The following is a 20,501-nucleotide window of genomic DNA, read 5'->3' on the forward strand; positions in this document are numbered from 1 at the left end:
GCAGAGTTCACCCCCAGACTTAGTGTAGACATGGGTGGGTGAGTCAAAAATATCCAATGACATTGATGGATGTCATTAGCCAGGTCAAATTGTTGGGTCAAGGACACACATGGTAGGAAGAATTCCAGCACTATCTGGCAATGTGTTTTTGCATGCCATTGAGAAGGGTGTATTCAGTTAGGTGTGACGCACTTGTGCATTTGTGGAGGCTCATTCACTGGCTGGCAAAATGCATCAGAAAAAGACATGCTGACATGTTGGGGTCAAATGTTTGTGTCTCGCCTCAGTACTACATTGGTATTTGTGTTTGTGAAACAAGGAAGGTACAGTGAATTCTCTTCCTTTTTGGACACAAGTAAGGCCTCTTTATGAACTGCATATTTCCTAAGCCTCATGTACTTTCACTGTACTAATGGCATTGATATATATATATTTTTTAGTTTCATATAGTGCGAACTAGACCCGAGACATCAGGTATCAGAGCTCTTTACATGAGCACGAGTTTCGTTACAGATGGACATATTCATTTTTGTTAGGCACGGGGAGATTAAGTGATTTGCCCAGAATCACAGGATGTTGAGCATCGTTGCTGGGACTCAAACCCAGTTTCCCAGCTTCGAGATCGATTGCTCTAGCCGTAAGGCTACATTCTCTCCCCAGATTTGCAATGTGAAAAAGGTGTGCTCACCTGAACTAATCTTGACTGGGGATGTCCCTAAGTAGACTCATGTACAATGGTTCTTTGTGCACAAATATCACACCACTTTGAGCCACATTGTCTCCACTGCAGGACTGAATGCCATCCAGGTGCAAAGCCCCCAGCTAATGCAGATGGTATAGTACCTGGAAGGCATTCATGCTGACATGTCTGCCCTACAGAGATCTTTTCAGGCTCTGGCTTCAACACTCACAGGTAGCCTTCCACTAATTCCACCTTTCCAACCCCCCCCCACTTTCTGCCTCTTTCACATCCAAATTCCCTATTCCCATAACTGTTCAAAATGCACACACACACATCAGCACAAATCCACCTCAACACCCCCATGCAGCACACTGAAAAATATGAAAAAATAACACAATCACTCACCAGGCAATTGCAACCCTCACCAACACATCCAGTGATAAACACCCAGACATCACACCCACTCTACTACACAAATACATCCAGACACAACAGCACCAGACACAGACACTACAAAAATACATCCTGACACCACACCACCAGACACAGCCACTACACACGGGCATCCTCACACCACACCACCAGACATAACCAATACAAACATGCATCCAGATTCCACACAACCAATCACAGCCACTACCCACATACATCCAGACACAACACCACCAGACATGGCCACTACACACATATATCCTGACATCATACCACCAGACACAGCCACTACACAGTTCATACCCCAAGGACACTGCACCACTAGACTTTGCCATTACCCACATTACACACCCAGACACCACACCCAAACAACTAGCCACATACACTTCACACAATGCCAAGAAACAGAAACATTCAACAAACAAACAAACATCAGAGACATGCATAAATAGCATGAACAGCCACAACTCATACTTCATATTCCTCTACCTCCAAACCCTACCCCTTGTCTCACCTCCTCCCCAGTCGTCCCATTAACTTTGCATGATTGCTGTTGACCTCTTCACAGCCACAGCTGCCTGCCCCCTCCCAAAGCCAGAAGGTCTTCTTCATCACCCCACACCATCCCTTCAACTGCTAAATCCACCCCAAAACATCTGCCCCCTCAGAAACACATCACCACCCCAGCCAAGACACAAGGTTCTCACTAAAGAAGACCCAAGCATTCCAAAACCAACACACCCCCTCTCAAAACCCAAAGGACCTATTCCCCGCCCCAACCCAAATTTTCAAAGTCCAAACTCCCTACAAAACCTGTTCTCCCCTCCGTAAACCAAGAACTACCCCCTATGGTAACAGGATCCTATGCATGTTGAAATCCAGCCTTCCCAATCCTGACACAAGCATGCCCACAGACAAACCCAGTCCACCCAATCCTGAGCCCAACCCAAGTAACATCATCAAAGTGCCTGGACGGCCCACTAGATGCCCCTTCCAGGGGAGATTTCCCTGGCAGTGTTCTTGAAGGCACGTTTGTTGGAACAGCAGTGTGCTGGCCCACAGAGTAAGACTTGGACTAGCCATTGGCCTTTGTTTTGTGACAGCAATTTGTTTACCCCTATTAAACAACTTGCTTGGTTTCGCACATCTTTGTCCTGCCATTGCTACTTATGCTGTTTGTTGTTATTGGATAATTAAGGACGTGTGACTATAGTTGTGTTGGTTTCAACATGAATGCTGATCTATTTGCAGTGGTAAGTATATTCAGACCTTGAGACATGATATGGATTTGCAGAGGTCAAGGGTCAATGTTCAAAGGATTTATACGTGGGATGAGTTTCCAGCCTCTGTCTGTTCAGGTAACAGAGGTGGGGCCACATGGGGGGATTTCGAGGGACGAGGCCAAAGGAAAATTTAATATTTATTTAATTTTCCCTCTGCATCATCCTCGAAATCAGCCCCACCGCCCCACCACTGTTACCTGCACAGACCGCAGCTGAGAGTTCAAATAGGGGCTGACATTTCATTGGGTGGTATCTGCTATGATATGTACTGCTGCTTACCTTAGTCAATGTCCACGTTTTTTGGCTTGCAGTAGTACCCGAGATGTAGGTTGAACATGTGTTTCATGTATGCAAATTCGGTATTTGTTTTTCACACATAGGGTGTTGCTTTGTTATACCTAATTGGTACTTTGGATGCACATGTAACCATTTACATGTGTGTTCTTCAAACACATGTGTACTAGATGTATGACAACTGCAGCTGCTGTGTTTTTTTCAGGACTTTCACTTACACATTAGATACATTTGCATGCCACTTTGAGACAATATTGGTTGTCCCTGATATACCTCATGCCACAGGTCCTGTGCACATGGAGACTTTTAAGCAGGTGCAATATGGACTGTGGCCTTGGGCCGTAGAATTGTAGGAGTCCTGGTTTAGGTAAACCAAATCTGGAGGGATTCTTTACATTGTGGCCTTTGAATGTTTAACACTGTGGAGTTTGGGAATCTCATTTACCTGACTTTCCTTTTTCATATGGGTGATGTGTGAAGGCCCATTATAGAACTTTAGCAGTAAAGGTGTGTTTCATTTTGTTGACACATCCATACTGATGTATGTTGAATATAACAACAGGACCTAGCTTATGAGCAATATGAGGGTATCATAGAACTTGATTGTTCTATTTTTCATGAGTAGGTGCAGTTTTGTGGTTCTGTTTATTGCACTCTTCAGTACACCTGCCTGTGAGACGTGTGCACATGTTGAGTTTGTGAAAAGTGTTCATGCACATTGTCAGTGATGTGGACATAAAGAGCATCATGCAGATGTGACGGCAACATACATTCTATGATGTTGCATACAGGGGCCCACAAAATATGTTTGGAGCAGCGATACAGTGCTCCTAGCCATATCCACGGTCTCATGTCTCCTTTGGAGGGAGTTATGTAGTGTCACAACCCTATGATTGATGTTTCCTGTAGAACATAGTTGGCTAGGAGCGCTTTCAGTCAGGTGTTGTGAATGAAGTGTCTGTAGATTTTTACCTGGGATGTTTTACATGTGCACACTGACACATACACACACTCCCTATCTTCTATGCTGTGGTGGATTTGAACAGTGTTGTGAATTGTGTGTTTCTTTGTGTTTTCAGTGCCCTCCACTTCAGGACTTTGAGTGTGATGAGTTTACTGGGGGGTGCTCAAAGGGGCTTGGCTGATGTATATGAGGGCATGGCGTACAAGCATGTAAGGTGTACATTTGTGATTGGCATAGTGTCCCACACGTATGGTATTTCTTCTTCTGTCATTGCACAACATCCAGATATCGGATACATATAGTGACATTGCACCTACAACAAGCCAGAACTATTGGATTTGACAATGGTTGTTAGTTTCATTAGACATTGCAGCAACAACTCAGGATTATGATAATGCTTCAGTTTTGATGTGACAAGACTGTGAATGGAGTATTACAAGTCTCTTTACAGTTACATCTGCAGCAGTGGAAGGTGGTACTGCTGCAGAGTTTAATTTCTTTTGCACCCTGAGGACAAAAATGGAGAGTCTGTTGAGACCCGTCTCTGCTTTTTCGACCTGCTGGTGCTAACCACTGGTAGTCTACAGACCACTTCAAGCCCTGCTGCACAACTCTCACTGTGTGCTCTTTCCACAGCCCCTTCAGGCCCCCTCATGTCCAGATTCTCATGATAAATGTATTGGCAAGATGTCCCAACTTGATTACTTGCAAACATGTTGCTCAAACACCCCCACTCATACTGACCAACCTATGCCTCTGCTTTTCCATGGCAGGGCATCGATTAGCTGGGGATTCCCTGTACATGGGTAGATGTGAGACTTACTGGCAGTTGCGTCCATGATGGTGTCGATTTTGAGCGTCATCAAGCAGGTACAGCAGCAGCAGGACTTGAGGAGCTGCATACAAGTAACTTTCGGCCTCAGATACCTCCCTTTCTGCCAGCTTAATGAAGTGGTTGGACCGTTGTGTTTGGTTTTTTGGAAGGGCGCATCGTAATTGGGCTGGCGGTTCATAAGGTGGTCTGCTCTCTGACTAGCTCCATTGGTCCTTTCCGAAACCGCTGCAGTCGAAATTTCCTGGTGGAGTCAGAGGGACGGCAGCAAGTGGAATTCTGTGTATACACATGCATCTTAATCCAGTGGTTGGAGCGACCGCTTCCGATGATAGCGTGGCTTTCTGACCACCCCTGACTCCACCGCAGAACCTGATTTGACTAGCATCCTAATCAGCCCCGATGATGACACATCCTCCTTGGACACCACCTGCAGGCTTTCCCTTTTAAAATGTATATTCTCAGAACATTTTCTTCACAATTTCTTCTAAATCTAAAGGTAAGTGCTGACCGGGCCAAATGTTCTTCTTGAATCTTACTCAAGCTCCATCTCAGTTGGCCATACATTTTGGCTTTGGCCCGGTCTTGCACGACTGGATGTCCGCAGTTGGTGGTTTGAATTATCAAGTTCTACCTGTGACCCAAAACTTTAAAAATTGACAACTCTGGATCTTTGTTGTTTTGGTGTCAAATAATTTCTTAAAATGTACCCAATTTTGCTAAATTAGGGTCAGATTTTTTCTTTGTGTTGTGTTTTTACTTCATTGTTGTCTGTGTGCCGCATCGATACTTTACAAATTGCCTCTTTTTGTTCCAAGCTGCCACATGGTTAGGGTTACAATGTAGCTAGTGGACTATTGAGGTGAGGGGTAGGACCGTCACCTCTGACAGGATCAATGATCCTGTCAGGATGCTTGTTGGATTCCTAAGCAATAAAATAGGGTCAGTGTCTGTGTAGGAACTGCCGTTGGATTAGGATATTCCTTTCCGACTGCCATGAACAGGCAGCTGGAAAGTGACCCATCCCCCCTCTGCATCACTATGTGGTGCACCCTAAACATACAAACATGGTGCCTGGAACACAGTGCATGGATGTTTAAAAAATCCTTTTTCATTTGGAAAAGGCATGTTTCTGACTGCCTTCACAGCGGTCGCATCGTAATATGGGGGGTGGATGGCAGTCAAAGACTCATCCAGCCGCCATTGTATTGAGCCCCTTTATCTTCAAGGCATATAGGTGTGGAGTTAGGAATAGTAAATCTATACTTCTCATATACGCACTTACCTTTCAATATTTTGGTCTTCAGTATTTTGTCCACAATATTTTTATATCACACTATTGCTTTTCTTGATATACAGTAGTACAATCCACCCAAGTACTCACAGGAAGTCATTTCCATCAGGTCCAAAGGATCTTGCCACTGACTGTTCTGATACACCATGCAGTCTAAGAATCTGAGTAAAAGAAAACCTATGGCCTGATTAGGAGTTTAGCGGTCATAGTACCGCCATCAAAATGGAGTAGGAATTACTGCTGCACCGTTAACGGCCAGCCCACCCTATTATGATACATGCGATTTCATAGATGAAAGACCACCATGGTCCCGCTGCCGCTTTCAAGAAATTTCGACCACGGCAGTGATAGAATAGGCCAATGCGCCTGTCCAATGTTACTGACAGCCCAAACACGATGTGCCTTCCCACCGACGCAACTGTGGCAGTCCAATCACCACATCTGGGCTTTCGGAAATGGACAGATATAAGGCTTAAATGTTCCTATACTCAGCTTGACACGTCCTGTGCTTCCAATGAACCGATCATACACATCCTAACACTGCTGTTCCTGTGTGAGGACATCCAAAACCAACACCATCATGGACGCACCCAATGGTAAGCTATACTCATACCCATTTCCATAGACTCCTCGACAAATAAATGCCCCTCCATGGACCTCGCTAGGGGTTCAGCGCCTGTGAGCCAAACAGTTTTTATGGGCCTCTGTTCTGAATTGTTCTCAATTCATGTTCCAATTACAGCTCTATGATGCCCTCTTTGGCCAGGTCACTGGCACTGCGCAAGCACACTCTACAAAAGTCGACATGCGTTCACATCTCATAATCAGGGATAGTGATGTGTGCATTACATCGTGTCACACAACAACACCTCCTTATCAACATCACACCTATTAATCTCTACCACACCCTCACATTGCTCACATGCTAGATTCTGTTGTGATATCAAAGATACATCTGTATGGATGTGTCATGAAACTGAAATGCACCTTCTCTGCTAAATCTCTGTAATGAACTCTAACACATCACCTATATTAAAAAGTAATGTTAGGTAAAAGGTATTCCAAATAATCAGGCTCTCTGCAGAATAGGAATGCCTCTAAAAGGGGGCCACTGAAAGGCTGGGGACATGGCCCACAGTCCATTTTGTGCATGCCTCAACACCTCTATGTGCACAAGACCTATGGATTGAAGTAAATCAGGGACAACTAATTGCATAACGGTAGGAAGCTGACTCTCCATACAGTGTACTAAAAAGAAGTACACAGTGCAGAGAGTACAGGGAATCCCCAGAAAGTACACTGAGGTAAAAGAAGATCATTTGAATGCTCTTTTTGTTCTTGTGTAGTCAGCAGTTAGGCTTCTCAGAGGGTAGTGTGAAGCATTTGCTGTGCTCACAGAGGCAATAAATGAGACACACACTCAAGAATAAATTTGAGACAATTTATAATTATAAAGTACATTTTTATGTATTTTTAAGACTAAGAGCACAGTTCTAAGGTAAACGCTTTTAGAGGTATGATTTTTTAAAGTTCGGAAATTATATCACTTATGTCTGTGCGCAATTGCGCACCTTAGGAAATAATGTTGAAAAAGAGGAAAAATGATTATAAAATATTGCAATGCTTTCACGAACTTCACCTTCTCATTTTAGGTTGATGTCAGGACCAGGTCCAAAATTCCGGCAGGAGAAGTTCAGGTGCATCCGGATTGGGTGGGAGCAGAGTGCTGAGGGTCTTGGAAACTGGTGCAAAAAGAGGAAGTGGGACACTTGAAAATGCACTGCACAGGTGGACTTCCAGGTAGGTTTGGTGGTCTCCTTAAAGGGAGGATGTTGCAAAGACCTAGAGACAATGGGAGCAGAGCTCGTTAGTCGGAGCTCGGGCCATTGGGCCTGAGTGCAGAGCGAACAGGTCAGCCTGTCGCCATAGACCATCAGGGTCCTTTCGGTCAGGAGAAGTCAACTGGGAGAGGTGATGTCGGGACAGCTGGGCCACTCAAGAAGTGGCTGGATGGGTGCTTACTTCTTGGTGCTTTAGGAGTACAGAGTGGACTATTCTTCTTGGTTTGTATGGTTGTGGGTCCTGTACCCCAGCTATGCTACGTATCTGGTAGGTCCTGGTACCTCCATACTTGGTGGAAAAGCAGATCTGACCCCCCAGAGCTGTTGTACCTCTTCTTGCTTTGGTGCTGCGCCAAGGTCATCAGGGAGCAGCAAGTCAACAAACTGGACTTCATGGGACCTGTGTTGTGCAGGAGAGTGATATCTTCACTCCAAGAGAGCGTCTAGGCGATTACTTGAATGGTGTAGGTGCTCTGGCGTACTTGGAGTTGTTGCAGGTTCAGGGTGACACAGCAGGCAGTGATTGTAGAGTCCTGGGATCAGCTAGCTGGGTTTGGCATCTTTTTGTTCTGCAGAAGGGCTTCAGTTTCATGCAGCGGATCTTCTTTATCCTGGTCTTCTTTGGTTTGATGAATCTGAAGTTCAGATTTCGGGGCGCCACGTAAATACTGGATTTATTGGCATTACAAGGGGAGACAGGTAATAGCCTATGGGCTATCTACTTTTAGGGTGCCTACACCATTTGGTGACCACTTTCTGTGAGAAGGGCCCTAGCATAGCCCTGATTGGAGGTTTCCTCATCATCTCAAGATGGTGGAATTTCAGGAGAGGGGTTCACCTCACCTCCCCCATCCTAGGGGTGGTACAGGCTCCCTATCTAACTAATTTTCCTGCCTTTCCTCCCACCAAAAGAGGAGCAGGAAAGGGGTCTGCCCTCTCCCACAATCTGTGGGTTCCTGGGTTGGATGTTAAAGGCGGCATTGACTTCAAAGCTTCCAGCCGGGGAAGGCCATCCTGTCCTGGAAACCCCCCCGCCCAGAGCAGGTATTGTTTCTGTCCTCAGAGAGTACTGGCTCTCACCCCATAAGGTCAGAAACATGTTTGGTGGTAGCAGGCTTGTGAAAAGCAGCCAGAGACCCCACTAGTGTTTGGTTAGGGTCTCCTGTATGAATGTATTAATAAATTCAACACTGACATCACTGAGGATTTATTAATACAAGATATTTGGTACCACACATATTAGAAATCATTGAAGCCATCATGGAGCTAGGAAACATGTTGACAAGTATCCAGCCCATGTACTCTTAATGGCGTCCATGTTCATTTACAACTTCACATAATAGACTGGACATAGTAGGGATTTTCCGGTACCCGGGCATGCAGCCTGCAATGGCAGAGTGCATAGCCTTTGCGAGGGGCCAAAGGGTCACACAACCCGTACTACTGCCCCGGAGTACCCTCTTCAGTACCCATGCCCTAGGTACAACCAGGGGTACCACTTATTAGGGACTTACAGGGGTAGCTAAAGTTATGCTAATTGTGCTACAGTGTTTTGGGGAAGAGATTTGGCACTGAGGACCTGGTTATCAGGGCCTAGTGCACTTTCAGTTCAAAATCACATCAGGCAAAAATGGGGGTTAACCATGCAAAAAGAGACATTTTCATACAATAACCAAGTACCATGCATATGTGAGAAATGTATAAGTGCAAGTCACGAAAGCAAACACAACAGTAACAGTATTTGTCACTCATTTAGATAAAGTAGGTGTAAGGTACGTAGACAAAAATGGACAAATGTCCATAACAATGTCTACAAAGGTATGACAATTTAACACTTTCCATGTGTGGATAAACAAATATCTAAATTGCACACATCAAACACAGATCCAACCCACATCTTAAGGAGAGGTGCAAGCTAAATGATGTTGATATTAGCCGAGTCAAGCTGAAATTTTTACCATAGGAAATACCACCCAATGCAATGTCAGCCACAATTGGAATTTATCCCACATAGCCACCCATTGAACATTTCCCCTTGCCCTGTGTGTCTCCAGCACTAGTTCCAAGGTCAAATCATACTAACCAAATGGATCATAAATCAGAGTGAAACAAACACAACTGTAGTTACACATCCCAAAGTATACAATAACATCAAACAGTTAGAAAAGTAATGTTAGGACTAACAAGCAAAGTTTTTATTTGTCAAAAATAAACACTTATTATTATTATTATTATTATTACTGAGTTTTGTATCGCGCCTGGTTACCCTTGGGCATCCCCGCGCTCTTCCAGAAAAAAAGGCACCATAACACAAGACAGCGGCATTAAGAAGGGAACAGGTAGGTCTTTAAAAGTTTTCGGAAACGTAAAGTATTCGTTTCAGAGCGAAGAAATAACGGAAGGGAGTTCCACAGAGTTGCAACGTTTATGGAAAATCTTCTGCCGCCAGTCCTGGCCTTCCTCACTCTCGCGACTTGCAGCAGATGTTGGTGATCCGAGCGCAATGTACGAGGGGCCTTGTAGGGTTGAACCATCTCCCGTAGGATGGGTGGCCCTTTACCCTGCAGGATTTTGTGGGCCATGCAGAGTGCTTTAAAATTTACCCTCTCTCTGATAGGAAGCCAGTGAAGCGCCTTAAGCGCCGGGCGGGCAGATTGGCGCCTGGGAAGATCCGTCAGGAGCCTAGCAGCAGCATTTTGTACTTGCTGCAGTTTGTTTAGGGTGGTTTCTGGGGCCCCCAGAAACAGCGCGTTGCTGAAATCCAACCGTGAGATGATGAGTCCCTGGATTAGCAGCCTCCTCGAAGCCATCGGGAGAAGAGGTAAGATCTTCCGGGCAGCCCGGAGCAGACCAAAGCACACGCCTGCTGTTATTTTAGCGTGTGTCCTAAAAGAGAGGTCCTGCTCCAGCCACACCTGGAGCCACACCTGGAGTAGAACAGTAGCCTACTTGGAGTAGAACAGAAGCCAATGGCCAAGTCATTAACACAATGGATGTCCTAGCACACAGCTGTGCCTCTAAACTTGCCTTTCATGACACTGACATGGGAATCTCCTCAGGAAAGGGCATCTACTGGGAGGTCCAGGTACCTCAATGATGTCATTTTGGAGGGGCGGGGTCGGTATTGCGAGGGATGGGTATAGTTTTGGAAGGGGTGGTCCTGACTTTTGAAAGAGTGCCTTTGGACTTGGGAGGGGTTTTGGTCTTCTTAGGAGTATGGCTGTGTTTAGTGATGGGAGGATCAGGTTTCCCAGAGGTGAATTGGGATGTGGAGGGGATTGATTGTGGATGAGATTCTTTTGGCTTTGGGAGGGTGGTTGGCTTTCACAGGGGTAAGGGCAAGGGCACATAAGAGGCTTTCACAGGGAAAATGGGCAGTTTGTGTTTTGTAGGTGTCAGTTGTGTGGGTGTTTGGTTTATTGATGGTGTATGATGTGGGCATGCTGAGGGTGGTGGATGGGTCTGTGGGTGTGGGGTGTTGATAGTGGTGGAGCTGGTGAATAGGTCTGTGAGTACGGTGTGGGTGTGGTGTCTGGGGTAAAGCTGGGGGTAGTGGATGGGTCTTTGCTTATGAGTGTTATGTCTGGGATAATGCTGTGGGTGGTGGATGGGTCTGTAGGTATGGGTGTGGTATCTGGGAGAATGCTGGGTGTGGGGATGAGTCTGTGGGTGTAGGTGTAGTGTCTGGGGTATGTTGGCAGTGGTTGTGAGGAGGGTGAGTGTCATGTGAGTAGCTGCGTGCTTCTGTGTTTTCTGCTGTTTCTGTTCAAGTGTACTGCTTGGAGCTGTTGAAGTGTGCGCATGTGTTTGTGTTAGTGTGCTTGAGGCAGGCATGGGAGTAGGGAGTTTAGAAGGGGCAGAGGCAGGAGGTGGGGTGGAAGTTTGGGGTGGGTGACAGACTGCTGTGTGTGAGAAGGCCAGAGTTAAACACATCTCTCTAGGCCAAACATAGCACTGTGGATACCTTCCAGATAGGCTGCCATCAGTTGCTGATCACTGCCATGCTCCTGGATGGCATTCAGTAGTGCCGTCTAAGCCACTGAGATATTTCTCAGGCGGTCAGTAGCCTCCTCACTCAGGGCAGCAATGGTAACAGGGGCAAGGGCTGAGGTGCCTGGAATGAAGGAGACAGCTCCCCTCATAGGGGAGCGGGCCCAGCCAACTAAATGGGGAACAACTGTGAGGGTTGAGATGGAAGGGGGGAAGAAGACAAATATGGTGTGGGCACAGGTCCTGTGTGTTTTGCCACCACTATGGTGGTGTCCACTGGAGGTCGAGTTTGTGTTTTCCGTGTCACTCCCCTCACCCTCTGGGCCACTGGCTCTCCGTGTGTCTGCCGTGTCACAACCGGAACTGCTGTCGTCAGCTGCTTCCCTAAAGAGGTTGGCCCTGTATCCTCTGCTGGCCTGAGAAGATGCTGAAATGACATTTAAAATAGGTCTAGTACATGTGCAAGAACTCACTGGACTGTAATTTTCTACAGAACATTACTAAAGTTCACAGAAGACTCCAGCTACAAGGTCCACTATACTGGTTATAAAATTAGCATGAGCACATTCATGCATGCTACATGACCTGTAAACAGTTGCTCACATTGAAGTCATAACCACAGACAGCTCTAATTACATGAGTGACACTGTCTGATCTCCATCCTCATGTATCTAGTAGGATACCTGATCCCTTGTATAGTTTGGCTCTTGTGGTGTACATCAGAAAGTAACCTGATGTTATCAAATAGGATAGCAATGACAAATGCATTCTTACAGATTACACACAAGGACCTGTAATCAGCCAATGGTCATGTACCTAATACCATTTCATGATGAAATGAAGGTCAAGTAATACAGCTATAATGTAGGGGTGGGCGGAATTTGCGTAATCGCGTTACGCAAATCTCCGCGAAACGGCAAAAAATCTCCGCGAACACGCAGAAATTCCACGAACACGCGGAATTGCTTGCTCGCGATACTTTTTTCCTGTTTGCGATCGCTGTTTGCGTGCTCGGGGTGAAATATCTCGCGAACACGCATACTGAGAACGCGAACAAGCAAAAAATTTCGCGAAATCGCGGAACGCAGATTTTTGGGCAATTTCGCGTTCTCCGCGGAACGCGAAATTACCCAAATTCCGCAAATTCCGCGAACGGAACGGAATTTACCGCCCAGGCCTACTATAATGTAGCAATATGTGCAGTAGCAGGAAGAAGGTGACATGGAAATGATCATTTCACAGTTCTACATAGATACTTCCTAATATGTCCACTGTCAGAATAGTCTCATGAACGCTGCACTTGAGTAGCTTTGCTAAGTATCACATGCAGCATAGCAAAGTAGACCGGGGACAATCTGAGCCAGATTACTGGGAGATTTGTAAATACATATCCACAGCATAATGATACACCTAGGCCTAGGGACATCACCAATTCAGCTTTGTACTGGTTATAATAGTATTCTTACATTGCATTCCTAAAAGGCAATACAACATTGAAGGTAGTTGTGTCTCAGGGAATCTCCATTACATGAAGAGGTGGTTTGACTTTTGTCCTAATGGAAAGGCACATCACAGTCTCTACTCCATCGTAATACGGAGTGTAGACACTCACATATGATCCCTACATTTCTGCATGTCACTCCCTGACGCAAGTTCTGAGAAGGAGGCCTGGTATATACTGTCCACTAGTTAAACTGGGCACCCTGTACCAGTCCACATGACCCTTATGATGTATGAGGTCATAGATAAATTATTAAAAGCTATCCTAGTGGTAGCTATGGAGAGCAGCCTTCAGGCTTGATCTTGAAGGAATGTAAAGCAGCTTGTTTTACCAGAATATCACCTCCTGAATGACTAAATGAAAGGAGAACCACACAGTGTTTATATAAAAATATGTATTTATTATTATAACACTCTCTACTAGTCTCTATACGCGACTAGGGCACAAAGCACATAATACTAAATCAATAGAACATTCGTAAATTGCAAAATACACAGCGGGCTCCAGGGGGAGACTGAACCATATACTAGAAAAATGGTATAATAACAACAACAACTTAACTAGACACAGTGCCTAGAGCACCTAGAATCGCTGGGACCCAAAGGAACAACCGAGAGGAGTGAAGCAGGAAGCCCACGGAGGACGGGTGCAGTGTGGAAACACAAACGGGTGCTCCGTATAACTCTATTGGAAAGTCGCGGTTGCAAATTTACAAGTTAAGGACACTTCTAAAAGGACTTTGAGCAGGCCCTTTGTTACTTAGGAGGTTCTAAGGCTAACCCGCCAGTGAGTACCGAAGTGTCCGTGTTACCTATCCCAGAGGAGCCGGGTGCATAGGTGTCAAGTGGTGTCGGAAACCTTCGTCATTTTCAATGGAGAGCTGCAAAGAAGTCCTGCTGCCAGGAGGGAGAAGAATGTCCGCCAGAATCCAAGCCTGGATTCGAGGTGAGAAGAACCTGAAAGCAGAGGGGACAGAGTCTGGGTCACTTCAGGGGATCAGGGTCTCGTTAGTTGAATGCCCACCAATGTCGAGTGCTTCAGTAGTGAAGAAGGGTTGCTTGACTCTGCAGCCACGGGGACCAGGAGATGTCAAGGACGACCAGGGTCCGGAGGTAGGCTGTCCCACAAAGGATGTCGAGAGCTGAGGGGTCGATGTCTGGCTGGAGCGCCAACATGCCTTGGCAAATGCAGCCTACACAGTCAAAGGAAACATGTTGCGGTGTGGACCAGCAAGGCCCAGGGGACTCTCCAAGCAATGGAGAGACAGGGCATGTCTGGAGCAACCAGGAAAGCCCAAGAACAAACAAGGTGGCCCTTGCCAGGACCCACAGGCCAACGGACCAGGGATCGCGAGAAGACCTCAAGCAAGTTTGTAAAGTACCAGCCCACAGGACACTTGTAGAGAGGAGGCCGGGAATCTTCGGTGCAAATACTGCTCGGGGTCAGAACTACATGGAGTCCAATGCACAAGCTCGTGAATTGTCCCTAAGCATATGTAACTTCAAATGTACGTGGTGCACAGGGGGTCGGGTTGCACGGTCCCTATGAGGGATACTTGTCTAGGAATCACTGAGAGGGCAGATCAACCTCAAGGACTTTCGGGAACTCATCTTCTGTGTTGCTGAAGTCTTCAGAGTCCTCAGGAGCCCAGGAGAAGCAAACAGGACAGATGCGTTTAGGTGCCTGCTTTTGCAGGGGAGTAACTCCTTTACTCCAAGGGAGATTCTTTAGTTGTTCAGCATCGTGCAGGCAGTCGAAGTACTTGGGGGCATATTATCAAGAAACGGCGTTAAAATTATCGCCGCTTTAGCAGCAGAAAACTACCGCTAAAACGGCAATAATGGATTTGATGATATGCCCTTGAGAATTCCCATAGAAGCCCATGTTCTGGTGTCAACATGGGCTTCTATTGGAATTCTCTGCGGCATATTATCAAGCCCATTATCACCGCTTTAGCGGCGATAATTGTAACGCGGTGCTTGATAATATGCCCCCAGGTTTCTTCTTAGCAGAATCTTGTCCAGGTAGAATCTAAAGTCCTGTAGTCAGGTAACCCACTTTATACCCATGGGAAGGGGTTGGAAAGATTCTGTGGACCCTACTAGGGGAGGGGCAGGACAGAGGGGTGGCCACATCCATCTCCTTTGTCCAGTTTCACACCAGAGCAGGAGCAAATGGCTCCCAGAACTGGTTTGAACTGGACTATACAAAGCAACACCAAATATGCCCCTAGTGCAGACTTTCTGGCACTCTCAAAGTGCAAAAGAATGAAGGCGTTGTCTCCCGTAGGAGTAACATCCCTTACTCAGCACTCCGATGTTAGCAATTTCAAATAATGGTGCTCCGGGTTGTGAAAATGTGTTTTTCAATACTTTCTTTAATTCAAATTCTGGTAAGTTCATGTGAAATTCATACTATTTCTCACATAGGGCCTCATGTAGGTAGCGAAATACCGGTCGGTAACGGCCGATTTTCGGTAAATATGCCGTTACCGACCGGTATTCAGACAAGTGAGATGTAGGAGTCCAAAAACCACTTTTCGGTAAATATGAGGCGGTAAATACCGATTCATAGTTACCGAATTCTAAAATACCGATTCATATTTACCGAATACATAATTAACGAATCGGTAAATATGAAGTGGTAAATATGAAGTGGTAAAAATTTAAAATGACATGTAGGAGCAGTCGGTAATTAAGAAATCCAGGAAAATCGGTAAATAAGAGTCGGTAATTAACACGGATGGAAAGCAGGTGGTAACCATCAACAATGCACATAAGCAATCCCAAAATGCAACAGCGTGGACAACATGGCCGCCATGTACGTCATTGCAAGGCGCCTACGTCTACAGGCAGCAGGACTGAGGGTGTGGCGACGGGAGGAACAAATCTACAGACAGCGCATCACACTATTCCAGCTAACTGATGCAGAGATACATGAGAGGTACAGGCTACACCCCGAAACCATCATGGACCTGATAAGGGACCTGCACCCACTCCTGGACCAGCCAACAAGAAGGGCGCACGCCATACCACCACATGTGCAGGTGCTCTGCAGCCTACATCTACTGGCATCCGGCAGTTATCAGGTGGTGACAGCTGCGGTGGGTGGTGTATCCCAGAGTTGCCTGTCCCGTTTCTTCAGGAAGTTCCTGGATGCCATGATGCAGAGAATGCACCACTACATAAGCTTCCCAAACACACAGGCTGCACTGCAGAAAACAAAAACAGACTTTTATCACATGGCACAGTTCCCCCATGTCATCGGCTGTATTGATGGTACACACATCCCAATCTGTCCACCAGCTGATACAGAGCACATCTACAGGAACAGGAAGTCCACCCACTCCATCAATGTGCAGGTGATCTGTGATGCAGGGAACATCATCACAGATATTGTTGCAAAGTTTCCTGGGAGCACCCACGACTCTTACATCTTCCAGAATAGTGGGATCTACACACGACTGAGTGCCGGCGAATTCGGAGAGGGATACCTGCTGGGTAAGTAACAGTGACGCCCCTTGAAACCTGCAAATCAGAGTGTATAGAGGCATGTAACTGATGGTTCCCTTTTACTCATCCAGGCGACAGTGCATATGCATGCCGGTCATTCATCCTCACTCCCTACCTACACCCAGCAACCCAGAGTGAGAGACGATACAACGTGGCCCACAAATCTACACGCAATGTGGTGGAGCGCACGTTTGGACTACTGAAGAGCAGGTTCCGCTGCCTCCACAAGAGCGGAGGCGCACGCCAGTACAAACCCATCACCTGCTGCAAGATAATTGCCACTTGTGCAATGCTGCACAACCTTGCCACGAAAAAAGGTACAGATGTGGAACTAACATATTTTGAGGACAACGAGGATGAGTCAGGCCAGCCAGAGGGCAGCGCAGCTAGAGTGCCAACTGCAGTCGATGGGAGAGAGAGACGGGCAGAGATCACATGCAACTATTTCTGAGTAAGTGAGGGGACACAGCGAGTTGTGAGAAGTCATGACGTAGTTTAATGTGGCACCACGCCATGAACACATGAACAGGCCAATCTGGCAATATGCCATCTATACAATGAGTATGTCCAGGGTTACGTCACCCAATGGCAAGTGGATAAGCAGGGCCACATCAATGTTTGCGCATACGCGCTGCAGTGGTGGATTGCACGGCCTGTGCATCCTCACTAGAGCCAACCCCAAGCCGCCTGCTGCTCCTGCGTGCTTCGGGGACGGGGGGTGTGATGCTGCTGCTGGTGTCGATGCTCTCCGCAGCATCCCCTGCAGCAGTTGTCGACGCCTGACTACTCAATAGCACCCCTAGTGCACTTGTCACCTGCACCATCCCCCGAGACAGGTCGCTGCAGCACTGTGTTAGGCCCTCCTGCATCGTCACAGAGCGCCGGCAAAGTAGGGAAGTCGCAGTTGCCAGACGGTTGAGTGCCCTGCTGGTAGTGTCCCTTCGCTGGCGTTCCCGGCGCCGTGCTTCGATGTCAGCATCTAATTTGCTGCACAACTGCTGGATTGACTGGGACATGTCCCGAATGCCCGCAGCCATGCCGCCAATGTTTGTGTCCATGTTGACTAAGCTTGTCTTCATCACCCGCATGTGCCTCTGGACTGACATAACTGCCTTTGATTGCAGGCGCTGTTGCTTCAACATTTGGCCCTCGAGCCCCAAGAAGACACCATGGCCGTCAGTGGGTGCTGGTGGACTCTGGACACGCGACCTGCGGCGCCCTCTTGCTCCCGTCTGTGCTGCCTGTGAGGTGTGGGGCACAGTGGGATGGCTCCCTTCCTGGGGCCCGGTGCGGTCTTCTGGGCCCATGCTGTCGTCTGACGAGGTGTCTAAGGCTCGTAGCCTGGCTGCTGGACGCCTCCTCATTCTCACACCTGCAAGCGGAGATGTGGCCGGTGAATCGAACATGAGTGGCGATGCTGGCTCTGGTGGTGGTGATGCTGGCTCTCGGTGAGGTGATGCTGGCTCTGTGTGCGGCGAGGCTGGCTGCGTAGGTGGTGCGGCTGCAAGTGGGCCTGCTCCCTGGTCTGAACTCGTGCTGGCTAGAGGTGATTTTTGTGGGCGGTGTGCCGTCTCCCCTGCAGCATGCCCTGTACTGCATGATGTCACATCTGTGGACAGAAAAACAACATTGGCTCAGTGTCCCCGAAGGGCTGCATTGCAAGCGTCACAATAAATCATTTCACATTCCAATCTGTCCTCTGTCTCCTTGTGCCTCGAGTGCGTGACATGCCTTGTTGCCCTGTGACATTTACGTCATGGTTAGTGTTGCCCTGACTACATCTCCCGGAATGCATTGCCTGTCTGCACTGACACGTGTGGACTGCAGTGTGATTCTCGTTTCACAATGGGGGATGTGGGATAGGGGTAGGGGAGGCTACATTGCTGTGCTTTCGTCTTACCTTGGTGTGTTGCGGCTCTGGCAGAGCTGTCGGCGTCCCCAAGACCCACGACGCTCTCTTGCTCGAGTGTGGCCGCCACCAGCTCCTCCAGTTCGGTGAGGGCAGGTGCCCTGTTGGTTCCACCTCCGGTCTGGCTGGCCTCCTTCTGGATGTCGCCCATCTTCCTCTTGGTCACAATCCTCAGGTCATACCAGCGCTTTTTGAGGACCTCAATGTCCCTGTGGGTCACTCCCACAGCATTGACCTGCGCCTGGATGGCCAGCCATATGTTGCGCTTTTCGGCCTCAGGCACTTGCAGGGATTGCCTCCCAAACAGCTTCTGGTGCTGCTTCACCACCTCCTCCACCAGCACCTGGAGTTCCTTGGGGCTGAATTTGAGCTTCCTCCTCCTTTCCCCTCCGTCTTTCTGTGTTCTCTGGCTGGACATGCTGTTCGTTTCCCGCTCGCACATGCAACTGCTCCCTGCCTCTCCTCTGCACTCCAGGCCTCTCCAGGGTCGGCTAATTATGTACACCTGCCTGGGTGTGGCCACTTCGGCTAATTGTGTACACCTGCCTGGGTGTGGGCAGTTCCTGGTTGGGTGGGCTGTCGTTGCACAGGATTAGCTGTTTCGTCAAGTCATGTGATGTTATTTACCGAATCCGTACGTACCGATTCGGTATTTTCCGAATCGGTAGATACCACCTCGGTATTTTCCGATTCGGTAGATACCACCTCGGTATTTTCCGAATCGGTAATTATCACCTCGGTATTTACCGAATCGGTGAATTCCGATTCGTATTTACCGAATGTTACCGAATCGGTAACTGTTACCGAATTTTTACCTACATATAACTTACCGATTCTAATTTACCGATTCGGTACGGCTCGGTATTTAAGAACCGGTAAAATTTATTTACCTACATGAGGCCCATAGTATTTTACAAGTTCTTTTCAACAATCCTTGTATATTCTATCCTATGTTTCAGCCCTATGCATTTCGGGCGAACCCTTCGTCAGGGGACTTGCATTCTGAAAGCATAAAACGTTATTCAAATCACGAGGTACAACACAAATATCATACAAAAATGTTCTGAAGATTTCATGCTGGCAACAGAAAAAGTTTTTTGTGAATATCAAAAAGCTGTGAGCGGAAAGAGTACCGGACAAGGGGTGTTTGGATCGTGGGCTAGGTTGTAGTAAACATGCTCAATCAGTGCATCTATTACGTGTGTATTGACAAAGTTAAACAGTTGCAGTGGTCTTTAAAGAAAAGACGGATGATATAACCGTGACATCATAGAAAGTTGTGAGGGGTAAAAAGAAAATTCATGTGAGATTTTCATGGAAGAACAAATACTCCGGTGCTGTGAAGTGAAACGTGTTGGGAAATAAACGGTAACGAATAGTTTCTGACCTTTCTAAGTGATTGCTTAAAATCCTAACTGCATGTCATGAAGTTCCACAACATAATTAGAAGTAAACGATGCTTTCTGAAATAAAGATGGTTTCATATATGATTTAGCAAACGGGAAATTTGAACGCTGTTGTTAGTGCTATACAGACCGTGAAGACGGCAGCCATATGTTAAATCTTACCGCGACGTGAGTTCAGTCGGGTTCCGCTGTGGGACCTCTCATTCAGTTTCAAAAACTAATTACTTCCGGGTGTTAAAAATACGATGACAAGTATATCACGTGGTGATAGAATGTGAAGAAAGACTGCATCATCGTGGGTGCGGTAATGCGTACCAAAATAATACTATGCGTACATAATCAGAAACGTTCATAAATCGTACGGTCCATATTGTAGCTGTTGGTGTTGTCACCGAATAATAAAAAGGAAAAAAATGAAAAGAATGAAAAGTTGCGGTGGAAAGAAGTTCAATGTGAATAAAGTTACCTGAATAAAACGAACGGTATGTAAATGTGTGAGTCAATAAATTTTGAGTATGATAGAATGAAAAAATGAAAAAAGAACCAAACTCAATGGTGTCA

Source organism: Triturus cristatus, chromosome 2_2, assembly GCF_964204655.1.
Source record: "Triturus cristatus chromosome 2_2, aTriCri1.1, whole genome shotgun sequence".
NCBI classification, from domain to species: domain Eukaryota; kingdom Metazoa; phylum Chordata; class Amphibia; order Caudata; family Salamandridae; genus Triturus; species Triturus cristatus.